The sequence below is a fragment of the Ictidomys tridecemlineatus genome, chromosome 6 (genome assembly GCF_052094955.1).
Source record: "Ictidomys tridecemlineatus isolate mIctTri1 chromosome 6, mIctTri1.hap1, whole genome shotgun sequence".
In the NCBI taxonomy this organism is placed as follows: domain Eukaryota; kingdom Metazoa; phylum Chordata; class Mammalia; order Rodentia; family Sciuridae; genus Ictidomys; species Ictidomys tridecemlineatus.
In genome coordinates, this window is record NC_135482.1 from 119232086 (window position 1) to 119247544 (window position 15459).

The 15459-nt window shown below is 39.3% G+C and overlaps 1 protein-coding gene across 2 annotated transcripts in view; it reads right to left on the minus strand.

Moving 5' to 3' along the window:
• Atp8a2 (ATPase phospholipid transporting 8A2) overlaps positions 1-8735 on the minus strand; it is a 639008-nt gene extending 630273 nt beyond the window's left edge. The window contains exons 1-2 of one of the 2 annotated variants that reach the window (XM_078015677.1): positions 8543-8735; positions 7105-7210 (exon numbers count right to left, since the gene is read on the minus strand). The gene's annotated coding sequence lies outside the window, so the exon portion shown is untranslated. The remainder of the gene's footprint in view (positions 1-7104; positions 7211-8542) is intronic. The other variant, XM_078015676.1, reaches the window with a different exon arrangement.
• Positions 8736-15459: the final 6724 nt, after the last annotated feature.

A 15459-nucleotide genomic window follows, 5' to 3' on the forward strand; every position in this document is an offset into this window, starting at 1 on the left:
GCCCTAAGCAACTTAGTGAGATCCTGTCTCAAAATAAAAAATAAAAAGGGCTGGGGATATAAGCCAGTGGTTAAGCACCCCTGGGTTCAATCCTGGTACCAAAAAAAAAAAAAAAAAAAAAGTTAACTGTAATCATCTCTGAATGATGGTCTTTATTTTCTTTTTTATACCTCTCAGTATATTTCAAACTTTTTACAAAAAGAAATGGTGTCTTCTTAAAATGAAGTGTAGAAGTACAGTGAGTCTACCAGCCCAAAGTTATGGCTTCCATCTAAAGCAAGGCTGAACATGTTTCTAGGATGAATGCACAGGATCAAAGCAAGTTCTGCTTGCTGCTATGGTTTGAATATAGTTGTTCCCTCTGCTCCTGTTGGAATTTAATCCCCATTGATATTAAGAGGGTGAAAATGTAATCTAACTATGGTTTTTAGATATGGGACCTTAAGGAGATTGGGATCAGAAAGGTCATCAGGGAAGAGCCCCCATGATTGAATGCTGGTAGCTTTATAAAAAGAGAGAAGAGACACCAGAGGAAACACATGCTTATGCCCCACCTCTTGCCATGTCATGCCCTTCAAGCAAGAAGGCCATCACCAGGCTGCAGCCCTCTGACCTTGGATCAGAGTTGTAAGCCACAGGAACTCTCTTTCTTTTGTAATTTATCTGATCTGTGATAATGTTATTAGCAACAAAGAATGGGTTAATACAGTTGCCAAGCCAAACCCAGGGGACAGAAGGGACATGATAATAAGAGTAAAGCACCTCTGTAGCAGATGCCACACAGCTGCAGAACACGGGGTAATTCAATAGCTAACACCACCACTTGATGACAAATTAACTAGCTTAATAATAATGATTATCACAGCTAGAATGTTAAGTGCATACATTGGTCATTTACTCTAGCTAAATGAATGACTTGGGTTTTCCCTTTTAATTTTTCAAAATAATACAGAGACAAATACATTATCACCTCTGTTCTGTAGGTGATAACAGCTTGGAGTTAGAGAAGTTACAAATTTGCTTAAGGTCAAACAGGTAAGTAAGTAGTCAGTGGAGATAAAATTAAGCTCTTGTCAGAGTGTGTCTCATGGTCACACTCATAATGTGGTGACTATTGCATTCCCCTCCTTCTCCAAAGAAGTCTTTCAACAGAGAAGAGGTTAAAAAAAAAAAAAGTATTTCTTAACAGTGACAGTAGCACAAACCGAAAATCATACTTTTGTATAAACTGCATAAAGGGCTTTAATTGAGCATCTGTATTGTCTGTCACTTCTGCTGACCAAAGACCAACAAAAGCAGTTACTATTTTGACCACATGAGCACATGCACTCTCCTACACAAAAATGAATTAAAAACTCATATTTTACTAAATTCTGAAATTTCTCATCCACCCTCTAGTCACTGAACATCTGTTGCTTTTTCAGGGTTTATGAACGTTCTCTCCTCACTCTCTGTGATTTGGGGAATAGAACTAACAATATCACAAATACAACTCTTCATCCAAGGAGTGGGCTGGGAGCTTCCCGACCAATTAGAGCAAGTCTCTCTAGAAATCTGGAAGTGGTCATGTGATCTGAGAGGACTTTAGAGAGGCAGAGTCAGTCACATAAGCCCCCTCCACACACCCCAAGCTTGAGCCCTAGGGAGTCTATGATTTGGGGGGTTTCCAGAAGCCCTCTTGGCACCATTCAGGAAAGACCTCATTATCTAGCCACAAGATTCATTTCCTGATCACGTTGTTTGCTCTGGTTAGTCTAGCCATTTCTGAAGCCCAGACTACTTGCTGGACTTTTTACGACAGAATAAATTCAATTTTTTTTTTAACTTGAGATTATATATCACTCTAGAATGTTTACCTAGGAAGGACTTAGGGAAGGAAAAAAGCTAGAAAACATATCTTGAAGCACTGCTTTCACAGTTTGGGGATAATGGAGATTAATGGGAATGGGAACTAAATCCCTGAGCCACTCCCGGGAGCAAATGCTAGTTATTATATCACTTGTAAGCAAAACAGTATGGACTAGTACAAGTCTCTTCATCCTTTCTGCTCCTCTTCTCTTTATCATCAAATTTTCCTGGAACATGCTATTATAAAAAAGTGCTGTGTGTAGATGAAAGAATATCAGCATCAAAATGAAGCAACAGCATTGCTTCTCAAAATGTTTTTCAACCCTGCTGACTTCAAAAATAACATGTGCTCATGAGCATCAGCTGGTATGTCGGCTTTCAAAGCTTTATTCCCAGAAAACACTGATCTACTTGAATGAGCTTCCCAGGGTACCATGCTGTCATGTCCTATCACAAAAAAGAAAAATCTGTAATCTTATATTCTACATTTATTTGTATCTTTCTATTTCCATATATGTGATGCTAGAAGAGTCATTGAGACCATGATGAACACAGAGCCCATCGGTCAAAAGTTTCCCCATCAGTGTCTTCCTTTCATTTACATAATTTTCCAGAAATAAACTACTTTCTAATTTCCATTCCTCAAACGTGTTCTCAATTATTTTATGTTCTTAGAGAATGCTTAGGATTCTGAGAATATAAACAGTGGACTTCCACTTATAAATTTTAAAATATCTAAAGGAGGAATTTCAGAGAATTATAAAAACTTTTAAATACTTGGTTCTCTTAGTAACAAATTACACAATTTAAGCATGGTTACAATGCCATGGGAGACAATTTTCATAGATAAATTTTTACAGCAGCATTTATATTAATCCTAGAATATTATTTATCATCAGAGGAAGTTGATCCTCCATTTTTAGATGAATTTGAAAGATAACTGATATATAATTCTTTCCCCTCTTCCTTGTTCTATTCAGTTTCATTCAGTCCCTCTTTCTCTGACTTACACTCTGTCATTGTAAAAAGTTCGTTGCCCTTAGGGTTCTCATTTGGGTAGTTTGAATGGAAATCTCATTAAAGAAACCATGAAACAAAGAAATGGAATTTTTTGACCAAATCAATATTGTGTCTACTGACCTTCTTTTCCCTGTACATGATTTATCTAGCAGATCCCTGTAAGCTCTGAAATTCAATGATTAAAAAAAGATAGTAAATTCCATGTTGTATAAAATATCTAGTATTGCTAGGCACAGTGGGGCATGCCTGTAATCTCAGCAGCTGGGGAGGCTGAGGCAGGAAGATTGCAAATTCAAAGCCAGCCTCAGCAACTTAGCGAGGCCCTAAGCAACTCAGTGAGACCCTGTCTCTAAATAAAATATTAAAAAGTACTGGGATGGGGCTGGGGATGTGGCTCAAGCAGTAGCGCACTCGCCTGGCATGCGTGCGGCCCGGGTTCGATCCTCAGCACCACATACCAACAAAGATGTTGTGTCCGCCGAGAACTAAAAAATAAATGTTAAAATTTCTCTCTCTCTCTCTCTCACTCTCTCTCTCCTCTCTCACTCTCTCTTAAAAAAAAAAAGTACTGGGGATGTGACTCAATGGTTAAGCAATTCTGGATTCAATCCCCAGTATATAGAAAAAATAAAATAAATGTAGTGTCACAATAGCATTAACAGCAGTCAACCATGAACCGATACACCAAACCTTTCCTTGCCATCCCTTAAGCCAATAGATAGCAGACTTTCACATGTAAGGGAAATTTTTCCACTAATTAAATATTGAACTGCAGATCCCCCACTTCCTATCCTCTTCTAATTCAATAAATATTTATTTATATAAGCCAGTTGTATATGAATTTTTATAAGCATTTAAAAAAACTGTTTTTAAGTTATAGTTGGACACAATACTTTTATTTTATTTATTTATTTTTATTATGGTGCTGAGGATTGAACTCAGCGCCGCACACGTGGTAGGCAAGTGCTCTATCTCTGAGCCACAACCCCAGCCTCTTATAAGCATTTTATATTTATGAATATATATATATGAATTTGAATTTACATATGTATGATCTATGCCTCCTTCTGAAAAAAAAACTACTTTAGAGTCAATCCAACTTTCTACATTTTTTATAAATAGAAAGCAGAGGAAACTTTCATGTCATTGATCCACCTAGAATAGCCCCCTGAACATTGGACGGCCAACAGTGGCCACTGTCCAGCCACCCAAGAGTTAGAATTGCCATTATGGGCGAAGGTAGAAAGATTCTGAGAGAATGGTGCCTGGGCGAGATGTGTAGAGATCCAGAGAAAGAAGTGTGTTTATATGTGGAGGTAGGGATATGGGCAAGATGTGATTGTATGCACAAGAACTGGGGACATCTTTAGCCTGGGCCCACTGCAAGCATGGCATTCCTTTCATGAGCTGGGAGGTGGCAGAGCAGGGAGGCAAGCTTGCTTGAATAGTGCACTCATTTCAGGACCTCAGGCCCCAGTGACCACCTAGGAGTTGGTTTCCATTCTCTGACTTGGAAATAAAGCTGTCATCCTGGGCCATCTTTCCTCCTCTACCTAGAATCACCACCTGAAAGGCATTTTATTTATTTATTTAAATTAGGTATATATGACAGCCGAATGAATTTTGAATCATTGAACACAACTGCAGCACAACTTTTTATTTCTGGTTGAAGGGGGATGGGGGGAGGCATTTTGGGCACAATATGTCCTTTCTGACTTCGAGTCAGTGGAACGCAAAGGAAAACCTGAATGTCCAGTGGAAAAGAGACAACGCCTTGGAGGGACAGTGGTGTGAATTAGGTAATTAATGCAGAGTTTGTAGAAACATCGGCAGTTTACTCATACTGAAGCAGACCAGGTATCCCCCTGACAAAGACCCTTGCCATAATTAAGCTTAAGATTTTTACAAAGAGTGTTGACAGGATATCAAGAAAAATTTCTGCAGAGGGCTAAAATTGTGGTTTGTAACTTCCTCTTTCTTGTAAATGCAGACTAAACTTGTGAAACTTCTGTCTAACCTAAGAATGTGGGATAAAGAGCAACTGTTTTGTACCCACCCACTGACATGTACCAATCCCACTGAGCATAAATCTAAAAGTATTTCCAGACTCAAGATCCAGAGATTTTTAGGCATTAGCCCCCTCTGGGCTGCAGCTGCTAAATAAACCTGCTTCTTGAAAATTCCTCAGGTATCTAGCTTCATCTGTACTTTGATCACTCACTCCACCCATAGGCAACTGCTGTTCCTTGATCTTCACTCAGTCCTAATGCAACTTATTAACTTTGTGAGAGGCATTGTGGTTAGAGAATGCAATCGGCACCTTTCCATAACCAGGTGCTCATAGACTGCACTCTATCATAATGTGTCTAAGGTGAACAAGGGAAGAAGGCCTGTGTGGCCACCCCTCCTGTCTAGAACAGGGGATGCCTGGAGTGCATAGGAGACTGCATGGCATGCCGGTTGAGCGACATGTTGTGCAAACAGAGCAAGGACACTGTGTACTAAATACAGACGGTAATTATGAGTGCTTTTACTTTGCACATTTTTTTAAAGAATAATTGTTAGCAAATGAGGCTAGAACAATTGGAAACCGTATGCAAAAAAAAATAGGTGAATTTAGACTCTTCCATCTCCCATTTGGAAATGAACTCAAAACAGATCACAGACTGTTACATCATAGTGGGTTCCCTAGCTTGTGTTGCCCACGTGGCATGGTAAGACATGGTATTCTCAGATGATTGGTTCTAAGACCCCCACAAAATTCATAGATGCTTAAGCCCCTTATATAAAAAGGCATTTACATAGAACCTATACAGGGCCTCCTCGGTAAATTATACCTAGATATCTTATCATACCTAAAACAATGTAAATGCTTTGTAAAATTATTATACCATATTATTTAGGAAATAAAGATTTTTAAAAGTGTACATAAATCAGTACAGAAATATTTTTTCCACTTATTTTTCATCCATGGATTCAGAACCCATGAATACCAAGGGCCAATTGTATTTTTTCCCAACTTTATAAAAAAAAAAAGGTGATGGAGCACTATTATTGCATAAACAATTTCACCCCTACTCATGTGTTGAGAACCATATGCATCTCTTCCCTCTCCATGTACCTTGGAAGCTGGGACAGCAGATTCCTTCTGGAATAAGAGATAACAAGCTTTAGGGATAGGGTCCAGGTGTCCTGATCCTGTGAGGGTCTCTCTCTCCTGCTCTCCTGACTGGACACCACTAGAGTAGCCACATGTCGAAGTTCCTCCAGCTCAGACTTGAGGTGCCATAGACAAGAGAAGAAAGGCAGGGAGGCTCCGGCAGGTGGATTTCCACTGCATGGGAAGCATGGCATGGCTGACTTCATTCATGCAGTCAGGAACCATTTTTAAAACTGTCTTATTTGTTATGGATGATGGACCTTTAGCTTTATGATTGATAGATTATTATTTCTTTTCTAAAACCAGTGGATTTAAATGACCCTTCTTTAACTGATGAAGATGAATGCTTATTTGTTCACATGTTCCAAAGTACAGGGGGCCCAATTCTATGGAGGACTGAAATAGGACCCCTGATATATACAGTATGCAAAAGACACTATTTACTTGTGTTAAATCAAATCAAACTTTTGAGACTAAGAAGTGTCTGAAATGAAGGGCTAATTGATATAGATACAAGCCCAAGGGTAAAAGGACCAGTCCTGAGATACATTCTGTAAGTGGAAAGCACCATAGCCAGAAAACAGTCAGAAAAATGTCCCTGGAACTAAGGACCAGGGCGTGTTTTAATGAACTCTGGGGGGAGAAAAAACATAAATTGCTTACACTGAATCTATATGGGCTTTGGACAAGAAGGGCAGGACAATGCAAAGTCAGAGAAGTCCTGGGATTGGGGTGAGTCCATAAAGAGGAGTTGCTGTTGCTTCTTTGTTCTAAAAGTAGAATGTCAAAAGGCCTTGATGGCTGATGTCCAGCACACAGGAAAGGAATGGGGAGAAGTTTTTTGTTTGTTTTGTTTGTTTTGTTTTGTTCTTTCTCTTTGTTGATTTAGCTTGAAGCTGGGAGTTAAGCTGGTTTCTCTGTTCTCTCTCCTCTCTCCATTATCTAGCCTGGAGCTTTATTTAGGTATCTCATCACTTGGGGAAAAAAAAAAATAAGGTTTGGACACCCTTCTCTAATGGAGCAATCCGAAGGAAAACAGTCAGCATGTTATGAAAAATATAAAGGCTTGTACTCACATCCTCTTCAACCCTTGAGGCCCCCATGAAAGGGAATGGAATTCAAATAAGCCAAAGCACTCTCTCTTGGCTCCTGCATATGGATAATTACATAAAAGAGCATAACCTGAAGGCAAAATTTAGAGAAATTTACATTTAATATTTGTTTTGCTATCTGCTCCATCAATTCTATGGGCTAAAAATATTTTAGACACATTAATGCCCCTGTAACATGAACTGTCGATGTCGTTTTCTCACTATTCTACTTTCTCACTATCTACTTTCCTCTGAGTTTTAAGAGCAGCAGCAAAGGGAGATGAAATCTTTCAGATGAGGCTACTCCTGAATGATTTAACAACCAAAATGCTTTAGGTTACATTTTGGCAGAGTATCAAAAGTGCACTCAGGATGTTCCTAGCATACTGCCCACTCAGGAAGAAGACAGGAGTCTGTTCTCATCAGTCCTTCCCAAGATAGGGGCAAGGAGAAAAGTTGGGAGAGAGAGCACCCTCCAAGCTCCCTAAGGTGAGGCATGATCTGGCTCCTTTCCACTGCCCATCCACCCTGCCTGGCTACAGTCCTCCCAAGAACCAGTAACCTCAGCCAGTGGAGGCCACATGTCTCCTGATCACGATACAGCTCAACCACACCTACCTCTGTGATTTGGAGCAACCCTGTTTGCTTAACAGATTTGAATATTTGCCAGTACGAATCCAGTTATGTCCTCCTAAAGGACAGTGGCAATGTACACCATTTCATTTATGATTGAACTTTAAAAAACAAATCTATTAAATTCACCTAGCAAAATTCTCCCCCCAGATTATGGAGAATGAAGTGCCTATCTTATGAATCAAAAAATAGAAACTTAATTCTAAGTAGACACTATCCAGGTTATCAGAGACTGATGAGAGGTCTGCAGATCTGAGAGGCACCCCGCAGGCACCTCCCCATACATGCTACAATGGTCTCTCCAGGAAAATTTCCCAGAAATAGTTCCCTGGTGTTCTACAAGGTCACCAGGTTTGGGGTCCTTATGCATGCATGTAGTGGTGACCCAGCTTTTTCCTGCCTCCACTAACAGTCTGAATCAGAGGAGGAAATGAAGACATGGAAGGATCCATACAGAAGAGAAAAAAAAAATGAGGAGGGAAGGAAAAGAGAAAGAAGGAAATGGCAGCAGTTAGGCCAAAGACACCAAGCACTATCCCTTCTGGTCAACAATCCTGCAGGACCCTTGACCCCACCTCTGCCTTTCTCTTCAACTGCAATAGGAATCAGGGGCTCTTTACTGCCACAGAGGATCCCCAAGGATGCCCAGGCCAGCTCAGCCATTACCTGCACTCATCTGGACTCCCTGGCAAACCCACACTCTCCTCCTTGAGTGTACAAACATGTGCATAGAAGAATGCATACCTCTACCTGCACACACAACCTTTTCTTCCAGGAATTAGCCCCTTACCTGTTGTAACATCTAATGGCTGCAGGGTCCTGAACCCCAACTCCCTTTCTTTCTAGCTGGCAATTGTTTCAGAGGTTGACATGTGTCGGCAGCGCTAGGAGGAGGGTTGTGGTTCTAGAAGGTAGACTGGTCAAAGTGTCTGGCTCAGCGGAGGATTGGTGTTGCTGTGCTGAGGAGCTATGGGGATGGTTTCTGGCTTGCTGACCTGTGGACCCAGAGCACAGACACAGTGATCCCAGAGTTAACCTGATACACATTGTTCCCAACTCAGGGTCAGTGCAGCCTTTCAGTAGATCTTGTCAGTGTAGTATGTCACAACTTAGAGATAAGAGGAAACTCAGAGAAGTCAGAAGGGCCTGATGATAGGAGTTGGAAAACAGAACAGCACGTTCAGGAGGGTCAAGAGAAGAGATCTTTACCTGAGAAAAATTCCTGAGAGCTGACAGTTGGATCTTGCAAAATCTAGCTTGTGGCTCACTATATCAATGTGGCAAATTAATAGGTGTTAAATATCTCTTAAGGTGTAGGTAGCTTTGCTCCTTTGAATGATTATATATCACAGGACACAGTGGTACACACCTATAAACCCAGCTACTTGGAAGGCAGGAGGATCACAAGTTTGAGGCCAGCCTGAGCCTGTCTCAACATAAAATAAAAAGGACTGGTGATGTAGCTCAGTAATAAAGTGCCCTGAGTTCAATCTCTAGTATGAAAAAATGAAGGAAGGAAGAAAGGAAGAAGAAAAGATTACGCATCTTTTCATACATTCATTTGGTAGTTAGTATTTTTCTTTTGCTAACTAGCCACTGAAATTTTTAGTTGTTTTTCTTACTGTAAATGTTTTTCCATTTTGTTCTTTTTCTTTCAACTTGTTCATAATTTTTTTTCTTGGAGGAGAAGCAGTGGCTGTTATTCTTCTGTACAGATTATTCACTAGAATTGTATGAGTAGAAGCAACAGACACTGATTATGGCTAGCTTAGGCAGTCACGGAATTTATGAAAGGACACACAGGCCCTCAGATAACCAATGGCAAAATGGAACAGCAGAGCCGGGGGAGGGGCAGGCCCTATGATATTCCAAAGTGCAGGTACTAGACAGTTGCTCTGACTGTGCCCCAGAGTCTCGCTTCTGGGACAGAGTCAGAGTGGCCAACGCTCTGTTAGCTGCCAAGCCTGCATGGGCAGGTGACAGGAGTAGGGAGGATTGAAAAAGCCTAGTTCACACAGATAATCACAGGTAATGTGCTTCCCAAGAAAGGATGCTGGAGAGCAAAGCCCACCAACAACCAGGTGCCTCGTGTTGAGGCTGTACAGTTGGTTACGACCCTCACCTTCAACCTTTCTGGATGTCATGGTGCATTGGAAAGCCTCCTTTGTCTCAAGGTTGCATTCTTAAACAATGATCCATTTATTGGGGCATTTTTGTGTTCTCCCACTTCACATCTGAATCTTTATCCCATCTGGAATCAATTTTGTTTTAGAAAAAGAGGCAAGGAGTCCAATTTTATTGTTTTCTCAAAGGCAAGCAGGGATGTTCACACTGTTTATTGAACTATTCATTTCTTCCTCACTTGAAAATGTCACCTTTAATGTGGACCTTTATTCTATTCTGGATTTCCAACAAAGACCTCATCTATTTCTGAGAACTATCTCACCCTTCGTGGACAAGTCTCTTCTTCAAGGTGGAGGAAGCTGCTGCCTCTGGGGGAGTAGAGAAGAGGCAGGTCAAGGACAGAGCTTGACTGCCTGCCAGAACCCAAAGCAGGTTCACAGCTCAGCAATGTGACACTCAGGGAGGATTGATGGAGAAGAACTGCAAACAGGGGAGTCAGTGGAACCCTGAGTAATCAAGAGGTGTATGCACACAAATGCCTACACAAACACATTCATGGGACATGCACCTGCATGGCACACACACAAGCACACATGGGGTACACACGTGTGCATGCACAGGCATGCATATGTACACACAAGCACAGATACGAACTCAGACAAAGGTCAGACACACATCCAGACTAGTTAATGCGCAGAAATTCTGGCAGCCAGGCATTTAGGGAAATAAGAAAGAATTTTAAAACTTAGAAAATTAATGTGATTATTAGTAGGAGTTCCAGGAAGAGAAAATTGACAGATGGAAATACTTTTTTAAAAAAAATCTTTATTTTATTTATTTTCTTTATGTGGTGCTGAAGATCAAACCCAGTGCCTCACACGTGCTAAGCAAACACTCTACCACTAAGCTACAATCCCAGCCCTGGAAATATTTTCTAAAAATTAAAAAAAAGAAAAACCGTGCTCTAAATGTGTACTATGAGCTGAAATGCATTCTGCTGTCATGTATAACAAATTAGAATAAATAAATAAAATTTTAAAAATAATTTTTAAAAATTTTTAAAAGGGAGGGAGCTGGGGATGTGGCTCAGTGGTTAAGCCCCCCTGGGTTCAATCCCTGGTACCAAAATTAATTATTTAATTAATTTCAAGTGTGCGTCTATGTAAATTCGAAAAAGAAAAGAGAGGGAATTATGTGAATAAGTACGTTCTGAAATGATATTCATTAAAGGTGTTACTTCTGTAGAGGAGAAAGGAATTAAAAATGGAAAGAAGCAGAAGAGGAACATGGGTTTTCCTTTTTATTCCATGTATTTTCTATATTAAATTGTTTATACTAGAATTGTCTTCCTATATTACCTGAAAAAAATCGTGGAGTAAGCAGCATGTCTATCTTTTAAGGTACAGGTAGCTTTGCTAGTTTGAATGATTATATATCACAGGACACAGTGATTTTTAATTTATTTATCTGATAAGATTTTTAAATAGATTTTCTAACAGTGAATAATCTGCACCATTGAATGTTCCTATTGAATGCACACAAATAATCAAATTATATTTACTAATATTTTACTAGGACATCTGCACTAATGTTATGGTTGACGCTGTTCTGTGTTCTCTCTCTCTTTTTTTCACCTTTATTTAATTAATTTATTTATTTTCATGTGGTACTGAGGATCGAAACCAGTGCCTCATGCTTGTGAGGCAAGGGCTCTGCCATTGAGCCACAATCCTAGCCCTCTGTGTTCTATTTTTGTGTGCTATTTTAACTAAAATTTTTTATGTCTTTAAAAACACTTGGAAAATGCCAGTTTTGGAAGGGTTTGATAGCACAGGGATAAGGCAGGGTGATGCAGTGCTTAAGTGCAGGCTTTAGAGGCAGACTGTCTGAATTTGAACTCAAATCTGTCACTTCCTATTGGTGTGACATTAGACAAATTAAGCATTTTGTGCCACTGCATCCTCATCTATGAAATATGATGATGTTGATAATGATGTGATTTCATAGTACTACTGTGAGAATCCATGTAAAGCACATAAGCTTTCATAAAGATTTCAAAGAATTTGCTCTTATTTGTTTATGTTCTGAAAGTTTAAGAATCCATCCATGAAATTGCCTGACTGAGTACTTTGTGAGAGTGTATCTCCTTGTTGCTTTTTTATTTACAACTAGTGACACATACAGATGGAAATGCTATGTGACATTATGTGATTATACTGCTACTATTTACCCATTTACCGTGAATGACATTTAGGATTTTTCCAGAATTTGTCATTGTAATGTTACATTAACGTTATATCCTTCTTAATGCATATTTTGAGAGTTTTTCCAGGGTCCAGACCTAGGATTTAAATTGTTCTTAAGCAGATATTTCCAAATTCTTCTCAAAGTGTTACTTTTGTTTTTGTTTTATTTTATAATTCTCTATACATGTCTTTGTCTTTGCTAACTCCTGTTTGCATATACTTTATCATTTTTCCTTTCAAGTTCTTGAATTCATTGTTTTATGATTACATTCCAGAATTCACCATGATCATGATCCATGTTTTATTTCTTAGTTGACTGAATTGTGTGTTTACAGGTAAATTTTTCAAGAAAAGCACATGGATACTATACTTTCCTTCACTCTCATCTCCACGTTCCTGAAATACAGTTGCAGCTGTCTGTGTCCTGCTTGGAGGTCTGGGCATTGAAGCCCTCTGACAAGTTCCTACGTTTGATGAGAATAATCTGTTCTTTGATCTCCCCTAATCTAGGCTTAGTAGCTAGAGTTACCTGAGTTACTACTTTGGGTTTTGCTCCTTTGGCCCTCAACACCTGTGTAACTACTATAGTTTGGATCTGGAATGTCCCTAAAAGGCCTGTGTATGAAAGGCTTGGTCCTGGGTTTGGTTCTATGGGGTGCAGACAGAACCTTTAAGAGGTGGGGCCTAGTGAAAGGAAGTTAGATCACTGGGTATTTTGCTTCCCACCTGCCATGAGGTGAACAGGCCTCCTCCTGTTCCCACCATGATGTACTGCGCCACCAGAGACCCAAAGCAGAAGGGCCAAGTGAACATAGAGTGAAACCTCTGAAACATGAGCCAAAATAAACTTTTCTTACTTAAAAGTTTATTTATTTCAAGTATTTTGTCACAATAACACAAAACTGATTAATACTGTAATCAATTCCCATATTATATCCCCTTAAAATTTCTTATGTGTCTTATATTTTTCTGATTGTACTGTGGTCTAGAGATTTTAAAAAATGTCTGTTGGATCCACATTCTCTTTCAAAATAATCAAATCACATTTTGTCTGACACATTCTTTGGATTTTGTAGCATAAATTTCCAAATTTTACCTTAATTATTCATTTGCATCTCATTTAGTTATCTTTCTAAATGTACTTCAGAAAGCAGAGAAAATATATTTTAATTGTACTGTCTCTGAGTGATGGACTTTCTTTTGTGTTTTTCAAATCCTCACAATAGGCATATAATTCCTTTATAAACAGGAGCTAAGAGAGGGCAAAATGCTTCATAGAAATTTTGGGGAATAACTACTCTTTCTAAAAACAATGATGCATATTCTGGACCCAGGTCACTATTGTACAAATTTTTTAGGTCACTTTCCTTCATGTATTAAATAAATCCATTTGCCAAAAGGAGCTGCTCCTTTCACCCAGGAATGTTGAAAGGACAAATGAAACAAGGACCAGTAAAATATGCCTGAAAATGTTCTGAACTATGCTAAAGAAATATTATGGATTTATATAACATAGAGGCCAACCTGAGTACTATAAAGATGTAGCGTTTAATAACACCTTGTTTGCAGGGAGTAGATATGGATCCACCAAATTAACATAAGGACAGGTGCTTTGGGACCTGATATAACCACTGAAAAGAACTCAGTGAAAAGCCAGATCTGTCTTTACCACCTGGGTATTTATCAATGGCAATCATGATCTTGTCTGGAATAATGAAATGTTTGGCCTTTTCAGGGGCCCATGCATCTGGCCTTCCTTGAAAATAATCCAGCACAGACCATTGACACTTCCTCTTTCATTCTTAAACTAAGATTGAAGTGACAAGCTCAACAAGACGGCTGCCACTGCAGAATGAATTATGGCAACTCACTCCACGCAGAGTGCTATTTTTTACCCAAATGTATACTCCTCTGGCTAGAGGTTAGTTAAGCAGATAGAAAGCAGGGAATATTCATTACATGTTGGCCATATGCATGAAAATGCTTCATGGGCAGCTTGACAATTTTGATTCTGCATTTTCAGTTGTTCTTTTTACTAGGATGATTTCTATAATGGAGCCTGTTTTGCATTTTCAAGATCTTTTTCCCCCTTCTTCCCACTACACCACAGAAAGTAGATTTTTGCAAACCCTCAGAATCATTCCAAAGGCACAGATAGCCAAATTACCTAAAGACCTTTTGGGAAAAACAAATTTATAAAAGAGGAGCCCCCCGCCCCCCGCCAATTACAAACGCCCCACCTGAGACATTTCTCTAGTTTTTTCAGTGTGGTAGGACAGTGAGCCTCACTACTACAGCAATATTGTGAGAGGTATGAATCTCCCTCAAAGGGCTCCTTCCAGATGCAAACTGAGACCAGTCATTTAATTTAATTCTTCTCCATCCAAACAAGGATGATAATTATTCCACCCTGAAAGGAAATTGGAAGGTTTAAATTATGGATATAATAGTATTAAAAGGACAAATTATGTCCACAAAAGAGTAGGTAAAACTGGAAGTCAAGGGCATTTGTCTGACCCTGTATAAGGAAAATTATTTTCACCATGACTTGGGAATATGGAAAATCAGAATACTTGGTACTTAAGCAGCCCAGGAGGAAGCTGGCGGCTTATAAATATCACTCAACAAAATGGCTCAAGTCCAAAGAACAGGCTCCTGGGACCTCGAGTGAGAATTCAAAGGAATTTGAAAACTTCTTGCCCTATGATTTGGAACAACAAAAGGCACAATCACTGCTAAATAGAAGTTTTAAATGGATGGTGAGCCTTTATGCTTGTCATCAGGTTTACTTATTGGGAAAACAAATGAATGTATTAAAAAAAACCCTTTGTTGTTCCCAGATCAGATTTTAATGTGAAATGTTAATTAAGCTTTGCTGCTACTTCCTCAGAGACAATTTCACATAGTGTCTATTCTAGTTCTAATTCAAAGCCCTGCTGGAGACTGTCTATGTCACAAGTGATGCTTATATTGTATCTTTTTGCTACTTCAAATAATTCTATGTTTCCCAATCAATTCCTTTTTCTCTTTTGAATATCATTATGTGATCAGGCTAGAGACACTGGAGATGCCTGGTGGTACTGAAGAAGATTCAATGAAAAATAAATCATGGGAACTTAGGGCTTCCATAAGAAATAGTTAGGTACTGTGTAAATGGTAAACATCATACCTTTTAAGTATTAGCATTCACAAGGAAGCATAAAAGGTATCAAAAAATGTGGGGCATGGACTGGGGTTGTGGCTCAGTGGTGGCACACTTGCCTCAAATGTGTGAGGCACTGGGTTCGATCCTCAGCACCACCTAAAAAATAAATTAATAAATAATGATATAGTGTGT